General features: G+C 36.3%; 1 pseudogene; it reads right to left on the bottom strand.

Moving 5' to 3' along the window:
• Window positions 1–94: 94 nt before the first annotated feature.
• On the bottom strand, window positions 95–13,967 carry LOC144365108 (heat shock factor protein 2 pseudogene; annotated as a pseudogene).
• Window positions 13,968–20,664: the final 6,697 nt, after the last annotated feature.

Raw genomic sequence — 20,664 nt, forward strand, 5'->3', positions numbered from 1 at the left:
AATCAATTTTACAAAAGAAAAGTACCAAATGATACTTTAAAATAAATAGTTCATCATTTTGATGAATATATACATGTTGAGTCTACTTCTTAGGGATTTAACTATCTAAAAGTGCATGTCACTATCCAGAGGTGCAGGAGCAAGTTCACATGAATAAAACTGTGTAGCTTCACTAGCTTCAGCTTCAGTCAATGGCTCCAGGTGAACAAGCTTACTTTGGGTTGTTTCTGGGTACAGGCTGCTATCCAAAAGCTCATCGACTTCTATGAGTTTATCTACAGAGGACATAACTTCTGATGATGATGTTGTACTCCCCTGTTCAACAGCAGAAGCAGGATTGCCATCAAGGAATGCAAGAAATGAAAAGGCAGTGTACTGGATAAGCTGCCTATTTGGTTTAGACTTAGATTTTCTTCTTTCTTCTGAAACTGATTGAACTACATTGTTCTTGGTCGCTTCTAATCCTTTATTCTCAGATTTTGTATTATTGATGTAATCTGTGGGATTCATCTGCACATAACTAGTGAAAAGATCAACCAGGAGATCTGGGTATATGTTAAACTGTCTTCCTGACAGCATAGCTTGGAAGTCCTCTAAACTACAATAAATACTGTCAAGATAATTCAACAGTTCAACATTTCCCAAAAGATTAATGTTATCATTCAAAATGGAATCCATCATGGTCACAGGATCTTCATTTAGCTGGACAGCACTAGACATGAGAGGGTTGATGCCACCACTGCCTGAACCTAGGGATTTTCTGGCTGGTTCACTCAGATCTCCACTCTGAATGACAGGTGCATACTCATCATCATTGTCATCTTCAACCATGACAATATCAGGGTACTGGCTACAGTTGGAGGGATCAGATATAACATCCTCATTAGTTTCTGGAATAACTAGGATATTTTCTTCATCCACATTATCATCAGTAACATCATAAATAATGATGTCATCTGAAATCCACTCTCCTGTCTTTAAACTTTCAGTCCTACTGTGTGGAACTTTATGATAAAGATTATCAACTGGTTCTTTATGTGCTGAAATAAATTCTTCTGGGTTCCATTAATGTTCAGAAGTAGAGGCCTTTTGCGCTTTAAACTCACAAGTTTGTTATTCTGAACCAATGTAACAATAAATTGGACAATCTTTCAAATAACTTGTTGCTGCTGTGCATGCTTTGCTTTTAATTCAGACACCTTGTTCCAAAGGGACTCATTCTCAATTTTTAATTCTGAAAGTCTGGACTCAGTTGTTTCCTGTTTTACTTGAACCTTCTGAGCACTACTTATAATTTTTATTAAATCTTCTTGGCGAATTTTATTTTCTTCTGGTTTTGAAAATGAAAACTTCCTTTTAATGTCCTCCAACAAGTCATCCCGGCTTTGTTTAAAGAAAGGATGCTGAAATTCAAGAGGACCATCTCTTTCCTGCTTTATTATTCCAGAGTCAATATGTACTACTTTACGAAAACCATATTCTCTCCTTTGTGCCCTGTTGAAGTCGCTCTAAGAGAGTCGTTTCTCCTGCATGGCAGGAACGACTTCATTTGGGAGCCTTCAGCAGCTTGCAGAAATGTCCGTGTATACTGGAAAATCTGAAAACTTTTTTCCTCCAATTTGTCTTGACTTGGCAGGACAAAGGGTCACTTTCACCAGTCACACTTTGCCCCAAATTTTGTTCTCCTAGGTTCAAGCGTTCTCTTGAACTGGAAATCCAACAGTGTTTGCACCAGCTGCTTGAAACTTTATATATTCAATTAGTTGTCAGGGCGCACTCTCTCCTTTGTGCCCTGCTGAAGTCTTTCTAAGCAGAGGTGTTTCTCAGGAATGGCAGGAACAACTTCATTTGGGAGCATTCAGCAGCTTCTCATGCTCTTCCTCCCTACCCCATTTTGAGTCACCCCTCCCCAAGGCAGAGAAGACATTCCACACTTGGGGGGGGGGATTGGCTAACTTCACTTAGTATTATCTGCACTAATGCCATCCATTTCCCTGCAAATACCATAATCTTATTATTTTTTAGTTCTAATATTCCATTGTGTATAAATGCCACCTTTTTTATCCATTCATCCAGTGAAGGAAATCTAGGTTGGCTCCACAGTTTATCTACTGTGAATTGTGCTGCTGTAAAAATGGATATGGCTGTGTCCCTGTAGTATGCTGTTTTTAAGTCCTTTGGGTATAGACTGAGAAGAGGAATATCTGGGTCTAATTGTGGTTCCATTCCCAGCTTCCCAAGGAATCTCCATACTGCTTTCCATATTGGCTGCATCAATTTGCAGTCCCACCAGCAATATATGAGTGTACCTCCCCCGCCCTCCCCCTCCCCCCTCTCCCCCCCCCCCCCGCATTCTCCCCAGCACTTATTGTTGGCTGCCATTCTTACTGGAGTGAGATGGTCTCTTAGAGTAGTTTTAATTTGCATTTCTCTGATTGCTAGAGATGGTGAGCATTGTTCTGTATATTTGTTGATTGATGGTATATCCTCTTCTGAGAAGTGTCTATTCAGGTCCTTGGCCCATTTGTTATTTGTTATCCTTGGGTTATTTGTTTGTTTGTTTTTTTGGTGTTTAATTTTTTGGAGTTCTTTGTATACCCAAGAGATTAGAATTCTATTTGATGTGTGAGGGGTAAAAATTTGTTCCCAGGATGTAGGCTCCCTATTCACCTCACACATTATTTCTCTTGCTGAGAAAAAAACTTTTTAGCTTAAATTCGTCCCATTTGTTGATACTTGGTTTTAATTCTTGTGCTATAGGTGTCTTATTAAGGAACTTGAGGCCTAACCCCAGTGATGGAAATTAGGGCCAGCTCTTTCTTCTATTAGATGCAGAGTCACTGGTTTGATTCCTAGATCTCTGGTCTATTTTGAATTAATTTTTTTGCATACTGAGAGTTAGGGATTCAATTTCATTTTGTTCCATATGGATTTCCAGTTGTCCAAGCACCATTTGTTGAAGATGCTATCCTTTCTCCATTGCATGCTTCTAGCACCTTTGTCTAATATAAGGTAGTTGTAATTTTGTGGGTTGGTCTATCATCCTTGGTGCCAGTACCATGCTGTTTTTGTTACTATTGCTCTGAAGTATAGTAACCATCTGGTATAGTGATACCACCTGTTTCACTCTTCCTGCTTAGAATTGCTTTAGCTATTCTGGGTCTCTTATTTTTCCAGATGAATTTCATAATTGCTTTTTCTATTTCTGTGAGGAATACCATTGGGATTTGACCAGAATTGCATTGAATCTGTAACGTCCTTTTGGAAATATGGCCATTTTAATAATATTAATTCTGCCTATCCATGAGCAAGGTAGACTGCCAGATTGTATTTGAAAGAAAACAACAAGAACAATAACACTTTGCTCTCTCTCGTAGGCAAAGTCATGCATAGACTGAAAGCAAAAGGATACAGCAGGTGTTGGGGTGGGGGGTGTTGGGAGGGATGACTAACATTCATATGGATCTTGTTAACAAGAAGAGGTTTCTATCCTCATATCAGATAAAGTGGACTTCAAGTTAAAGTTAACTTGAAGAGAATTACAGATTTATTACAGAATAAAGAAGGCCATTTCATGCTGGGGTTGTACTCAATGTTAGAGTGCTTGCCTTGCAGGGATGAAGTGAGGCACTGTCTTTGATCCTCAACACCATATTTAAAAAATAAATAAAATGAAGGTATTTTTAAAAGAAGCCATCTTTATGTCCCATTTACTGTTTATGGGACATATAAATCATCAAGATATAACAATCTTAAGTATGCATGCCCCCAAACAATGAGGCATCTACATACATCAAACAAGCCTTCACAATTTCAAGTTTCCAGTAGATTAAAATACAATAATACTGGGTGACCCTTAAATTGTTGTCTCACCACTCAATAGATCTTCCAAACAAAAAATTTTAAAAAAGCTATACAACTAAAAAATACAATTAATTATTTAGACTTAGCAGACATATATGGGATATTTCATTCATCAATAAATAAATACACTTTTTTCTGAGGAGCACATTGATCCTCATTTAAAATAGACTATGTCTTAGGTAACAAATAAATGCTTCCAAATACTAAATATAGAGATAATACCTTCCATTTTACCAGAACATAGTGGGATAAAATTAAAAATATATTTATTATAACACCTGGAAACTAAGTAATACACTGTTTAGTTACCAATGGATAATAGAAAATAGCAGGGAAGTGATTTTAAAAAATACTTGAGATAAGTGAAAATAGTGACAAAATATAATTGGACACTATATTTTGTTCTAAGAGGAAACTACATTGCTTTGAGCTCATTCACTGAAAGAAAAGAAAGTCATCATATAAATTGCCTAGCATTACATCTCAAACCTCTAAAAAATAAGAACAAAATAACACAAAAAAACAGAAGACAGAAAATAATTAAAATCAGAACCAAAATTAATGAAACAAAAAATATTCAAATAATCAATAAAACAAAATTTTGTACTTTGAAAAAATAAAGTTGATAAATGTTTAGCCAAGCTAACAAAGAAAAAAAGAAATAAACTACAAATTATGAAAAATTGTGACAAAAAAGGAAAATCACCATGAATATCAGTGAAATATTGATGATAATCAGAAACTACTTTGAAAATCTATACTAAAAAGAAAAACTATGATATTGATAACTTTCTAGACATATGATCTACCCAAATTGAAGTAGGAAGACATAGAAAATTTCAACAGATCAATTTCAAGCAATGAAATTGAAGATGTCATAAAAAGCCTACCAACAAAGAGAATCCCAGGACAAGGCCAATACTCAGCCAAGTTCTACCAGTCTTTCCAAGAACTTACACCAATATTGCTCAAACTCTCCCATAAAATAGAAAAGGAGGGAACCTTCCAAACTCATTCTGTAAAGCTAGTATGACCCTGATACCAAAACCAGCAAAGACATCTCAAGGAAAAGAAACTTCAGACTAATATTCCTGATGAACATACATGCAGAAATTCTTGATAAAGTACTGGCAAATTGTATACAAAAACATATTAAAAGGATATTGCACCATGATCAAGAAGGGTTTCTCCTAGAAATGCAGGGTTGTTTCAACATACAAAAACCAATCATAAAATTCACCGCATGAATACACTTAAAGAGTGCAACCAAATCACATTGATACAAGGTGTTATCTGTGCTATGTGCCATTAAACACATATTTGATTTATGAATCTTCTGTTCCAGGCATTGTTACCAGTCATGATATTTACTCTCACACTTATTCACTTATTAAAGTGAATTTCCCATTCAAAAGTCCAAAAAAAGAAAGAAGCAGTTATTATAATAGTGTGTGTGATGGATATAACTGGAATTGGATATATTTTAACTGAGTTTTGAAATGTTTGTAGAATTTTGAAAATTAATCCATACCTAAAATGTGACATGCAATTACCTAAAGTCTGGATACTATTTTATCTCCATTTCCTCCTGAGAAAGGATATCAACTATAGCTTTTATTAAGAAACCGAGCATAGAATTTTCATATGCACATAGAAATTTATCAGGAAATGAGATTTTAGCAAATGGAGTGCTGATGAATCTACAAGGAGATAATTATGAAAATATTAGCCAATAAAATACATGGATTTTGTTTGCTCATGGAATTAAAGTGCCAAATCCTGCTCTCTTAGATCCTACCATATTGATTCTGTTTGAAACTGATACTCTTCTAACAATCTAGCATATTTTCTGCTGTCTCATGCTGCAATATTTTCACTTTGGTTTATAATACTCTATTCCTTTCAGAACACTTCATGTCCACTCTCCAGAAAAACTTTCTATAAATTCAAGTTGCCTGAGATAATTAATAGAAGATACCTGGCTCTTGCTTGATGTTCATTTGTATTTCCCTATCCATAAGCATCTTCACAGAATACGCATGCTTTTCACCTGCATGGAAAATGTACTTGTTCCTGCTACTAAAATTTTTAAGTGTAGAGCAATATTTATTGCATCCATAATGCATGTTATGGATTACTGTATTTGCATAATGTGTCATTTGTAAATGGAGCAGAGAATTCTAGTTCTCTACTTTTGATCTGGGCATACTGTGTTGTATTTATCAAAATCCCTAGTACTTAGTTCTGATGATAAGGTTCAGTTTTCTACACAGGAAAATGTGTAGATGTAACATGTTCCACTGCCAGGCATAGCCAAACAAATACGTGTACTACTAATTTCTTTTTGTTTTTATACCAGAGTTTCTCTGAAAGCACTATATTTATGATGACAAAGTTTGTGGAGACAAGTGCATAGAGTACTGCCTACATGGCATACATTAAGGCTGTCTGAGTGGCAAACCATTCCCCCATGCTAGGCATGTGAATGGCAAACCTCTTACCCTGTAAACACAGCCCTGGGTGTGAGGCCACGTGTTGTAGTCCCTGAGCTTGCTCCATGGCCAACTTCTTGATTGGTCACTGCAGGGACAGTTGGCCAGCAATTGTATTGGTGGTTCTTGTAATCTGCTTAGCTACTGCCTGAGTATATATACATGGTAACTGCACAATAAAATTAGACCTGCTTGCTGCTTGGTCTCTGGAGGTCTTGATTAGCAACTCTGCAGCCACACTCTCCTCTATCCAGTTCCAAGGACCTCCTCACTGAACAAGAGAAAGCCTATGAAAAATTTATCTTCTATCTTAGTCCATGAATCATGAATTATAACATGGAGGACAATTGTAATATCCACCTGTGCTTCTACTCTGAATTTTTACTTAAGAAAGATTCCTCTTGATCATTGTTATTTCCTGGGCTGCTCTAATAAAACCATAGTGCAATGTTTTGTTTTGTCTTGTCTTTGAGAGGCAAATAATCTGAACTGATACATAATTAGATGATTATGATAGATTTAAATGTATCTCTTCCTACACTATTTTCCTGTTTGATGTGTGTGTTTCATTTGTAAACACATGGATATGGATAGGTGTATGTGTTTTGCATTTCTCAGATTATAATCTATAACATCTTTAACATGTATTGATTTTATTGAAGTTGAATGAAGATAATCTTACTCTCCAAGCCTTTCTATGGGACCATCAGGAAATGCCAATGCCCCAGAGTTTGTTGGAAATTACAGATTAAATACTCAAACTTTTACTTAATGTATAAGATTGTCCTCCATAATTTGCAAAATTTCCTTTTGAAATGATTCTGTTGGCCCTGATCTATCCACCAGCATCACTGAACAATCCTTCAGTCTCAGAGGAGTGGTTTGTCTACTGTTAAACTCAGTATTGACCAATACTATTTCATTTCCCATAAAAATCCAAATATTATCTCCTCACATTAGCCACCACAGTTAAACAATGTTTGTGAGTGCTTGTGTATGTGTCATTTTTTCTTTACATTTTACTAAGAGCCTCACATTTTCCATCTAACAAAACAATTAGTATCTGCTCCTAAATATATAACCTTTATATGATTTTACATTCATCGCTATATAACCTATTTAAAGAGTATATTTTTCCAATGTTCCTTCATGTCTAGGATCCACTTTCATCTTCATTAAAAGGAAAAATAATATTAGAAATTGTATGCCATCATTTATTTTCTAAATTCCTGTAGGAGAATTATAATAAAAAGAAATCGTAATTGTTAAAGAAAATTAGCTTAGAACAACCACTATGTCTTTGACATAAATATGATATGTAGATGGTCTAAGCCCAAAGTCAGAGAAGAGACATGAATCATCTAAATCTTCTCTTTACTCTCAGTTTGGGCCCTCAGGAACTGTATATCAAAATATCCCTTTCTCCCTTCTTCCCTTCTTCAGTAGTTTCTCTTGCTCTTTTTCTCCATATCTTCTACCCTCCTCTGCAACTAACTTAAAATTTTCTCTTCTCCCTTTTCCAAAGGCAATTTCTGGTTATTGTAGAAGTTTCTGGTCACCCAAAATGCTGCCAACACATACCCATTGATTTTTTTTTTTTTTTTACACACTGGGAGGTGAATGTTTTTTGAGATATTTTTTCTTTTTCTTTTGTTTTGTTATGGGCCCCTGAGACTCTGTGTCATGTAAGAAATGTTTCTCCTATGGGAACATACTGTCTCTGTACCCATCAAGAGTCACTTAGCATAGAATGTTTAGCAACACAAAATGACAATTCTTATACAATGGAATTGTTCTCTTTTTGGTTCTCATTGTTTTGGACAATGTACCCTGTCAGAGAATGATTGTCTAAACATCAGTAACTACTCTTTAACTTGTACTCAACTAAGGTCATTTTGACCCATTTTCTCCTTCTGCTTATGATTTTAGATCTCATGATGTTTGTTTATGATTTTGAATCATAGTAACAACCACTTATAATTAATGTGATTTTGACTATAAATGTGTACCCTAACTCTTGGAGGGGCTCAAAGGGTGTAGACTTGCAGCCTGCCCCTTGGCTTGCCAGCTAGTGGATCCAGATGATTGGCTGGTGAAGAAAAATGGTTCTGTCTCTTGCTTTAAGAGCTACTTGATGATTGATTGCAATCTCACCATAGCATTTTGAAGGTCCCAGCAAGATGATGGGGCTTTGACTCCATGGGAATCTTGGATCCTCTGAAGGAGAGAAAGACACCCTCCCTTTCCAATTGTGGGAGCTTTCTGCTTTGCAAGGGTTGGGATCTGCAGTGACCAATGATGATCCCACCCATGAAAGAATTTATGATGTGGCTCACGCCTGTAATTCCAGAGTCTTATGTGGCTCATACCTGTAAATCCAGAAGCTTTGAAGAAAGACAAAACTGTGTGTGTTGGAAGGTAGCTTTGTTCCTTCCATTTGACTTGATTGTAATTCCTTAGTAGTTCTGAGCACCTGATTGTAAATCTTTCAAGATGTATCAGGAGCTCTCCTCTGGGGGTATATCAAGTGCTTGATTGTAAATCTTTCAAAGAATATCAAGTGCTTTATTGTAATGCCCAAGGTACATCAAGTGACCAGAAACCTCACAAGGCTCAGGTTAAGAATCAGTGAACTGCAATAAATAGACCATGACAACAGTCTGGAGACTGGGATCCAGTAGAGGAAGGAGAGAGTGTTTGTCTTGATTTTTTCTTATCTTGTTTGTTGTTTCTCCCTTATTTGTTTGTTTGTGTTAATCTCTACCTTGGTTTGTTTCTAATGTTTGGTTTTTTTTTTTTTCAAATTGCTCTAGGAAGAAACTTTCCTTTTCTTTTGACAGATCTGACCCATCAGCCACTTGGTGACCCACCACCCTCAAACTCAAGTCACACTCAGTGCCCTGTTGAATTCTTTTTTTTTAACCTTTCTTTTATTTCTGCCTGTTGTTTTAATTGTTAGCCTTGTCATGGAAAGGGGGAATGTAAAGTTTTAAGATTTCCAAAGTCATCAGAAATGTCAACACAATATTTAGTTAAGTTACTTAATGTCATTTGACTTTTGTAAAATATCTTTTTATTGGCATGATCTCTTTATATTAGCTTACATTGATCAAGCCTACCTGTATAGAAAGTTAGGAAGATCTGTAGGCCTTAAACTGACTAAAAACTTCTGACTCTGGAAGTTTCTCTTGATAGGTATCAGGCATTTCTTTATAAGAATATCTGTTGTCATGTCATAAGAATCTCTGTTGTCACCTCCAGTCTTATTTATTCTAGGAGGACTAATGCAAGTGTACATCTTAAGTTACATCAAAATAACTATTGTTTTTTTACATGCCCAGGAATGGCTATGTTTTGACTTTTAACTATTTTTGCTAGATGTTTAAAATCAAGCTGATCAAATTGACCTTGCTTCTACCCATTGTTAACAATCACCTGAGTTCCCTTGGGGGGCTCACTCTGGGGGAACTTGTGAGCAACACTTTAGCTTCACTAGTGTCATCTGTGTTAGGATGGGTCAAGGTTTCACTGACATGTGGCTTCCTTGGAAGCATCAGAGATGTCTCCCCTTTCCAATGACCCTCCTCATGATCCTCCCCTTTTGCGGTATGTACACTGATTGGCTGTCTTTTTAGGGTCCAGAACTAAAAAATTGCTAAAGCTGAACATCTAAGTTGATGTGTTTTAGATATTAAAATTTCTGTCACTAATTTGAACTTTCAAATCCCACATCTGATACCAAAATTAGAGAGAGGTGATATGTATTTAACAAAAAAAGAAAATTTTCTATGTCTAGTGATACAGAATTATTCAATCTCACCAATGGTGAGAATGGCAGTACCACAGAACATGGAGCTCAGAAACATTAGCTTGACCATAAAATTCAGAATTGATTTTAATAGTCCCTTATATGAATATGGTAAAATTTTGTTATAAGTACTGAATTTATGTGTACATAAAACAGACAAAGAAGTATAAAAATTATAATTTGAAAAAAGAATGTAAATTTTCAAGAATTTTAAAAGTAGAAATACCATGAGAGCTGGACAGAGTAAAGCATAAAATGTTAATTTTTAAATTTTTAATGTCAGGATTTACTTTATAGTTAGAATGAAACTTAACACTATACCTATTTCAGTATTTTAAATCAGTATTCTAAACTACAGGGGAGATTTTAAGTATTTTTTTAAAGAGAGAGAGAGAGAATTTTTTTAATATTTATTTTTTAGTTTTTGGTGGACACAAGATCTTTATTTTACTTTTATGTGGTGCTGAGGATTGAACCCAGCACCCTGCACATGCCAGGTGGGTGCGCTACCACTTGAGCCACATCCCCAGCCCCAGATTTTAAGTATTAATAAACTGGTGTCCATGAAACATTTGAAGTCCAACAAAACTAATCTCAGATTCACTTTTTTTAAGTTGTTGATGGGCTTTTATTAAAATTCCATATGTGGTGCTAAGGATCAAACCCAGTGCCTCACACATGCTAAGCAAGTTCTCTACCACTAAGCCATAATCCCAGCCCCTCAGATTCATTTTTCTGATATGTTTAATAATTATTAAATTTTATGATTTAGATATAGTATAATTCAATTTTTGCACAAATATAAAAAGAATATAGAAAAATTTTAATTTGGAAAAAACAATAGAACATGAAAAAGAGCAATTTCCAGATTTTAGAAATGTTGGTTGTGAAGAAAAAACAAGTAAGGAGTTAATAAGGAGGCTTTTTCAAGGTGACAGAATAGAGGATGTTGCTTTCCTGGCTTTCTATGAAGTGAAACCAAGAAAGCAGACAGGGAGCTTCTTAGCAAGGTGGGTGAAAAACAACAACAAAAAAGTAGGGGACTTTACTGGAATTCAAAACTGGACATTCAAAGCAGATCAGGAGCTCAGGATATTGGATATAGTGAAAAAGAAGGAGGAAGAGGAGGAAGAGGAGAAGGAGGAGGAGGAGGAGGAGGAGGAGGAGGAGGAGGAGGAAGAGGAGGAGGAGGAGGAGGAGGAGAAGGAGGAGGAGAAATCCCCAGCCACACAGCCACTGCCACAGTGGTCCCTCTGTGAGCATAGTAAAGAGATAAGAGAATTAAAGGAAAAAGCATTTGGAGAGGTCCAAGGCATGTCTGGGTACAGAGCATTTAGAGATCAAGGACATTGCCTGGGAAACCTGAAAGATAAACTGCACAGTATCCATGTGAGGAAAAAGAAGTTGCCATGTCTCCAATGAAGCAGGTGGAGAAAAAGGAAACAAAAAATTTTTCAGCAGCCATATGGGAACTTGCAGCAGAGGGGGCCAATTCCTGGGAAAAAAACTGAGTGTGGCCCAAAATATAGACACAGTAAACACACATTGCACAACATAGTGTGCTTTAATGACCAGGAAAAAAATCAAACTTGGAGGGAGGCTTACACAGGAAACAACTGAATATGGAAACTCAGTGGTTTCTACCCCATATCCTCTTCCAATCTGGCATTGCTTGAAGGGAAGGGGTGGGAGAAATTGTTTGGAGACTAAACCTGAGACCAGAAAATGTGGGTCTGAAGTTGGTGTAAGAGACTGAGAACTGTGTCCCACACCACATGAGTGAAACCCAAAGGAGATTGCTGAGGTACATTCTTCCAGCATGAATCATCAAGTACTGAGATGCAATGATTTAAAATCTAAAGATTTTTAAAATTTTTATTTCATATATATTTTTATCCTGTTTTCCTTGATTGTTTTATTCTGCTAACAGCCAAGCTCTCTTGTTCTCCCTTTCATTCTTCCTTTAATTTTTTACTCCTCCTTCTCTCCTCCTCCATCATAATCATCACATCCTATATCACTTCTGTTCTCACCCTGCCCACCATTTGAAATTATAAACTCTTTTTGTAAAATTGCTATTTTTATGTAGACAATAACATATCATTTCTGTTTATTGTGATAATTAACATCGTAGGTGTGATAGTAAAAATTATTAGGCTTGCTGTATATTATTTGCATTGGTTGTTATTATTTGTCCCGCCCAAACAGTGGGGTCCCTGGAAACCTTCAGGGACACTAAAAGATCACAAGGTAAAGACTCCACTGCCTCATATCTATACCATTAGATGGATAGACACACAAAAAACATGAAAAAAAGGGAATAAATTTCCCCAAACAAACCAAGATACTCCAATAATAGAATTCATTGACACCACAGTGGAAGAAATATCAAAGAAAGAGTTTAGAATGTACTTAAACTGTCTGCAAAGTAATAAAAGGTCTAAGAAATGAAATCAGAGAGAAAACACAGGAAGTGAAAGATCACTTTAATAATGAGGAAGAGATTCTGAAAAAAATGTAAGCAGAAATCCTCAAAATGAAGAAAAAATAAACAAAATTAAATATTCAATAGAAAGTATCACCAACAGACTAGACCACTTGGAAGACAGAACCTTAGGCAATGAAGACAAAATATATAATCTTGAAAATGGATTTGACCACAGAGAGATGTTAAGAAACCATGAACAGAATTTCCAAGAACTATGGGATAACATGAAAAGATCAAATTTAAGATTTATTGGGATAGATGAAAGCATGGAGATATAAACCAAAGGAATGCACAATCTTTTCTATGAAATAATATCAGGAAAATTCTAAAACCTAAAGAATAAAATGGAAAATCAAATACAAGAGGCATATAGAATCCCAAATGTACAAAATTACAACAGACCCACACCAAGGCACATTATAATGAAAATGCCAAACATTCAGAATAAGGATAGAATTTTGAAGGCCACAAGAGGAAAATATCAGATATAGGGGGAAAACATTACAGATCTCAGTTGATTTCTAACTCACACTCTGGAATAACATATATATCAAGCTCTGAAAGAAAATGGATACCAACCAAAAATCCAGTATCCTGCAAAATTGAGCTTCATATTTGAAGATGAAATAAAAGCCTTCCATGATAAATAAAAATTAAAAGAATTTGCAACTAGAAATCCTGAATTACAGAACATTCTCAACAAGAAGAGGGGAATGGAGATTATTGGAAAGAACCCAGAAAAGGCTAAATCTTCAGGTATCAAAACTAAACCTCATCATCCCTAATTTGTATAAGCCTAAAGCAGTGACCTTGTCCTCTTGGAACGCTGCTGTGCCATCAATGAGATGATGACCATGCAAGTGTTGGGAGGTTCAGAGCCACTGTTTCCATGTGTCATGCAATGAAGGGAAGTGCCATGAGGACTGGAGCAACAGAGATGTGAACATCCACGGTGGCCACCCCATGACTTGGCCATGGCCCTCACATACCATATGTCACCATTGTGTGTGGGTGGGATACAGAGGAAGTCAGGAAGTCCTCTGAACCCTAATGCTAGCTGACCCTCAGAGCCAGGTCCTGGCAACAGCTACAGGGGATGGAACTGCAGGTCCCTCATAAGAGTCCTAGGAGGAGGTGATATTCTGTTAACCGATGAAACTGGAGGACAAAGAAGTTAGGGGTCTACAAAGACACTCAGAAAAGCAGACACCTAAACTGAGGCAACAACCTGTAGCAGTATCCAGGTAGATGTGTGGTGCAGAATCCAGCTGCCCTCTCACCCTGGGGTGCCTTCTTGTTCCTCAGAAGTGCCCATTTAGACAGAAGCCAAGTCCACAGCAGGCCAGCTATGCCGTCTTCCCTCTGGGTTACTCCCTCACAGGCAGAGGTGTGGGATGCCAGCCCTGCCACAAAGGTAAGTAGTACTGGGGTGGAGGACCTGGTGACATCTGGGAAGGACTAGAGAACAGGGTGGACTGGGAGAGTCCTCAGGTTATGGATGAATCAGTTTTTTATGACAAAATATAGGTAAACTTTTAAATGTTTATTTAGCTCAAGTTTTAGAAGCTGAAAATCCAACCTTGGGCAGCTCCATTTGTTCAATGGAATTACGGTGGAAGCACATGTAAGAGGGATCACATGGCAAACAGGAAAGCAGAGAGTGACTCAGTGGTCAGGTTCACCCTTTTTTTCTTTTTCTTTTTCTTTTTTAAATGGGATCTTTCTATGTTGCCAGAATGGTCTTCAATTCTTGATCTCAAGGAATCCTCCTGTCTCAGTCTCCCAAGGGATAGGAAGGTTCACATCTTCTTTTTAAGAGAGAGAGAGAGAGAGAGAGAGAGAGAATTTTAATATTTATTTTTTAGTTTTCCGCAGACACAACATCTTTGCTTGTGTCCTGAGGTGCTGAGGATCGAACCCAGGCCGCACGCATGCCAGACAAGAGCGCTACCATTGAGCCACATCCCCAGCCCAAGGTTCACATCTTTATAACAATTCTCTCTCCTAAAAACTGATTGAAGTCCCACAAGAATTATATCATTTCCTCCCAGGGGCAGAGCCCTTGATGACCTAAGTACTTTGCACTCAGGGATACCTCCTAAATACTAAACCAATACTCTCCTAAATACTCTGAGGACCAAGATGCTAACACATGAACCCTTGGGAGACACAACCAAATCTAAACCATATCATGTCGGCAGGGCTGGAACTGGACTGTATACTTCCAGAGCTCAGGTGGTCTCTGAGAGGCAGAGTTCAGCTTTACCCCTGGCACCTACACATGGGTCTTAAAGCATGGAGACAGTCTCCTTTCCCACCTGCAGGACTTTAGTGAATGCAGAAATGACAATGATAATGCAGAAAGAAGGGAAGAGTGGTAGGGAGCAGGACATTCAACATGGTTGAGTCCTGCTTCTGCTTCTTCCTATTTGCATGACTTTGGCAGAGTGTTTACAGATCTTAGTATGCAGATCTTACTTTTGCTTTGTAAAACTTATCCCCAAGAAGATCATGGTTCTGTATTTACTATAAAAGGAGTTGCATATTCCATCTCAGGTTTCAGTTGTTTGTCTAACAGTGATTTATGAATGCTGCTTTCTTTATTGATTTGTAATAATAGCTTTTGTGTAAATTTCTTAGGATTTTCTTTATACCTTGTCATGTTATCTGTGAATAAAGATGGTTTAACTTCTATCTTTTCAATTGACATACATTTTAATACATTTTTCCTTACTACACTGTCTTTAACCTCTAGTACTATTTTAAATATAAGTGGATAAACTTGCTTTTTCTGTGGGGGAAAATATTCAGCCTGTCACCATAATATATAGTGTTAGTTGTAGTTTATTATCAAAGACTTTAGTCAGATTAAGGAAATTCCCTTCTATTTTTAACTTGCTGAGAATTCCTTCCATAAATGGGTATTTAACTGATGTGTGTGTGTGTGTGTGTGTGTGTGTGTGTGTGTGTCTCTGACTCTATTGAGGTGAGCATATTGAACTTAATCCCCTTTGTTCTGATGATGTTGAATCTTATGTTTTTATTGTTACATTAACTGTGCAACTCCACATGGTCATGATCCTTTATCCTTTTTGTACCTGGAATTTGATTTGCTAATATATTTATTTGCTACTATTTTTTTTATTAGCTACACATGACATTACAATGATCTTGACAATTCATACATTTGAATCAGTGGGGGTATAACTTCTCATTTTTCTGATTGTACAGATTGAAGAATCACATTGGTCATACAGTCACCTATATACATACAGCAATCATAATGTCTCTTCTATTCTGCTGCCCTTCCTATACCCCCTTCCCCTCCCTTCCCCTCCCCTCCCATCACTTTTTTCTATCCAATCTAATGTGACACACTTTTTTTTTCCTCACAACATCAAACATGTATTCTGTATAATGATGAGGGTCTCCTTCCATCTTCCATGCAACTCTCCTTCTCCCTCCTTTTCCCTCCCACCTTTCTTCCCTATTTAGTGGTAATCTTCTCATGTTCTTCCTTCCTATCCCATTTTGAGACACCCCTCCCCTTATATCAAAGAAGATATTCGGCATTTGTTTTTTAGGGATTGGCTAACTTCACTTAGCATAATCCTGCTCTAATGCCATCCATTTCCCTGAAAATGCCATGATATTGTTATGTTTTAGTGCTGAGTAATATTCCATTGTGTATAAATGCCACATTTTTTAATCCATTCATCTATTGAAGGACATCTAGGTTGGTTTCACGGTCTAGCTATTGTGAATCGTGATGTTATAAACATTGATGTGGCTGTGTCCCTGTAGTGTGCTCTTTTTAGGTGTTTTGGGTATAGTCCAAGAAGGGGACTAGCTGAGTCAAATGGTGGTTTCATTCCCAGCTTTCCAAGGAATCTCCATACTGCTTTCCAAATTGGCTGCACCAATTTGCAGTCCCACCAGCAATGTATGAGTGTACCTTTTTCCCCACATCCTTGCAAGCACTTATTGTTGTTTGACTTCATAATGGCTGCCATTCTTATTGGAGTGAGATGGTATCTTAGAGTAGATTTAATTTGAATTTCTCTGAGATGGTGAGCATTTTTTCATGTATTTGTTGATTGATTGTATAACGTCTTCTGAGAAGTGTCTGTACAGGTGCTTGGCCCATTTGTTGATTGGGTTATTTGTTTTTTGTTGTTGTTGTTGTTTAAATTTTTGAGTTCTTTACATACTCTAGAGATTAGAGCTCTATCTGATGTGTGAGGAGTAAAAATTTGTTCCCAGGATGTAGGCTCCCTATTCACCTCACATATTATTTCTCTTGCTGAGAAAAGAATTTTCAGTTTGAATTCATCCCATTTGTTGATTCTTGGTTTTAACTCTTGTGCTATAGGTGTCTTATTAAGGAATTTGGGGCCTGTCCCCATGTGATGAAGATTAGGGCCAACTTTATCTTCTATTAGACACAGAGTCTCTGGTTTGGTTCCTAGCTCCTTGATCCATTTTGAGTTGACTTTTGTGCATGATGAGAGAAAGGGATTCAATTTCATTATGTTGCATATGGATTTCTAGTTCTTCCAGCACTATTTGTTGAAGATGCTATCCTTTCTCCATTGCATGTTTTTAGCATTTTGACTAAATATAAGGTAGTTGTAATTTTGTAAATTTGTCTCTGTGTCCTCTATTCTGTACCATTGGTCTACCCACCTGTTTTAGTACCAGTACCATGCTGTTTTGTTACTATTGCTCTGTAGTATAGTTTAAAATCTGGAATCACGATACCACCAGTTTCACTCTTTTTGCTTAGAATTACTTTAGCTATTCTGGGTCTCTTATTTTTCCAGATGAATTTCATGATTGCTTTTTCTATTTCTGCAAGGAATGCCATTGGAATTTTGATGGGAATTGCATTGAATCTGTAAAATGCTTTTGGTAATATGGCCATTTTAATAACATTAATTCTGCCTATCCATGAGCAAAGTATATCCTTCTATCTTCTAAGGTCTTCTTCTATTTCTTTCTTTAGGGTTCTGTAGTTTTCATTGTATAGATCTTTCACCTATTTTGTTGATTCGCAGGTATTTTTTTTTTTGAGGTTATTGTGAATTGGGTAGTCGTACTCATTTCCATTTCAGAGAATTTGTCACTGATATACAGGAATGCCTTTGATTTATGGGTATTAATTTTATATCCTGCCACCTTACTGAATTCATTTACTAATTCTAGAAGTTTCTTGGTTGAACTTTTGGGGTCTGCTAGGTAGAGGATCATGTCATCAACAAATAGTGCTAAATTAAGTTCTTCTTTTCCTATATTTATGCCTTTAATTTTTTTCAGCTGTCTAATTGCTCTGGCTAGTGTTTCAAGAACTATGTTGAATAGAAGTAGTGAGAGAGGACATCCCTGTCTTGTTCCAGATTTTAGAGGGAATGCCTTCAATTTTTCTCCATTTAGAATGATGCTGGCATGAGGCTTAGCATAGATAGCTTTTACCATGTTAAGGTAATTTCCTGTTATCCCTAATTTTTCTAGTGTTTTGAACATAAAGTGATGTTGTATTTTGTCGAATTGTTGAATTCTATGTTGTATTTTTTCTGCATCTATCGAGATGATCATATGGTTCTTATCTTTAAGTCTATTGATGTGATGAATTACATTTATTGATTTCCGTATATTGAACCAGCCTTGCATCCCAGGCATGAGTCCCACTTTATCGTGGTGCACGATCTTATTGATATGTTTTTGTATCTGATTTCCCAGAATTTTATTGAGGATTTTTGCATCTATATTCATTAGGGATATTGGTCTGAAGTTTTCTTTCTTTGAAGTGTCTTTATCTGGTTTTGGAATCAGGGTGATGTTGGCCTTATAGAATGAATTTGGAAGTACTCCCTCTTTTTCTGTTTCCTGAAATAGATTGAAGAGTATTGGTATTAGTTCTTCTTTAAAGGTCTTGTAAAACTCTGCTGTATATCGATCCAGTCCTGGGCTTCTTTGGTTGGTAATCTTTTGATGGCTTCTTCTATTTACTCACTTGATATTGGTCTGTTTAGGTTGTGTATATCATCCTGATTCAGAACATATGCCTTAAGGAATTTATCAATGCTTTCACTATCCTCTATTTTATTAGAGTATAGGGTTTCAAAATAATTTCTGATTATCTTCTATGTTTCTGAAGTGTCTGTTGTGATGTTACCTTTTCATCCCATAAGCTAGTAATTTGGGTTCTTTCTCTTCTTCTCTTTGTTAGCATGATTAGTGATCTATCAATCTTATTTATTTTTTCAAAGAACCAACTTTTAGTTTTGTCAATTTTTTTATTGTTTCTTTTGTTTCGATTTTATTGATTTCAGCTCTGAGTTTAATTATTTATTGCCTTCTACTGTATTTGCTGCTAATTTGTTCTTCTTTCTCTAGGGCTTTGAGATGTAGTGTGAGGTCATTTATTTGTTGGATTTTTCTTCTTTTAAGGAATGAACTCCATGAAATGAATTTTCCTCTTAGTACTGCTTTCATAGTGTCCCAGATATTTCAATATGTTTTGTCTGAATTTTCATTTACCTCTAAGAATTTTTAAATTTCCTCTTTGATGTCTTCTGTAACCCTTTGTTCATTCAGTAGCATATTGTTTATTCTCCATGTGATGTAGGAATTTTTTTCCTTATTTTATCATTGATTTCCAATTTCATTCCATTATGATCAGATAAAATGCATGATAGTATCTCTACTCCTTTGTTTTTGCTAATATTTGCCCTGTGACATAATATATCGTCTATTTTTGAGAAGGATCCATGTGCTGCTGAGAAAAAAGTGTATCTGCTTGATGTTGGATGGAATATTCTATATACGTCAATTGAGTCTAAGTTATTAATTGTATTATTGAGCTCTATAATTTCTTTATTCAACTTTTGTTTGAAAGATTTGTCCAGTGGTGAGAGAGATGTGTTAAAATCTCCCATGATTATTGTGTTGTGGTCCATTTGACTCTTGAACTTGAGAAGAGTTTGTTTGATGAACATAGCTGCACCATTGTTTGGGGCATATATATTAATGATCGTTAAGTCTTGTTGGTGTATGGTTCCCTTGAGCAGTATGCAGTGTCCTTCTTCATCCTTTTTGTTTAACTTTGGCTTGAAGTCTATTTTTTTGATGAGTACGGACATTCCTGCTTGCTTCCAAGGTCCATGTGAGTGGTATGATTTTTCCCAACTTTTCACCTTCAGTCTGTGTATGTCTTTTCCTATCAGATGAGTCTTCTGTAGGCAGAATATTGTCGGATCTTTTTTATTAAATCCAGTCTACTAGCCTATGTCTTTTGATTGGTGCGTTTAAGCTATTAACATTTAGGGTTACTATTGAGATATGGTTTGTACTTCCAGCCATATTTGTTTATTTATGTTACTTAACATGATTTGTTTTTTCTCTTTGATTAGTTTTTCCTTTACTGTACTACCTCCCACCTGTTGGTTTTCATAGTTATTTTTCATTTCCTCTTCCTGTAATGTTTTGCCAAGGATGTTTTGAAGCACTGATTTTCTAGCTGCAAATTCTTTTAACTTTTGTTTATCATGGAAGTTTTTTATTTCATCTTCAATCCTGAAGCTTAATTTTGCTGAATACATGATTCTTGGTTGGAACCCATTTTCTTTCAGCTTTTGAAATATGTTGTCCCAGGATCTTCTAGTTTTCAAAGTCTGTGTTGAAAGATCAGCCGTTATCCTGATTGGTTTACCCCTAAATGTAATCTGCTTCCTTTCTCTTGTGGCTTTTAAGATTCTCTCCTTATTCTGTATGTTGGGTATATTCATTATAATGTGTCTTGGTGTGGATCTCTTATGATTTTGCACATTTGGCATCCTGTAGGCTTCTAGGATTTGGATTTCTGTTTCATACTTCAAGTCTGGGAAGTTTTCTAGTATTATTTCATTGAACAGATTGATCATTCCTTTGGCTTGGACCTATATACCCTCCTGTATCCCAATAACTCTTAAGTTTGGTCCCATATTTCTTGGATGTTCTGCTCGTGGTTCTTA

This window comes from Ictidomys tridecemlineatus, chromosome 6, assembly GCF_052094955.1.
Source record: "Ictidomys tridecemlineatus isolate mIctTri1 chromosome 6, mIctTri1.hap1, whole genome shotgun sequence".
Taxonomy (NCBI): Eukaryota; Metazoa; Chordata; class Mammalia; order Rodentia; family Sciuridae; genus Ictidomys; species Ictidomys tridecemlineatus.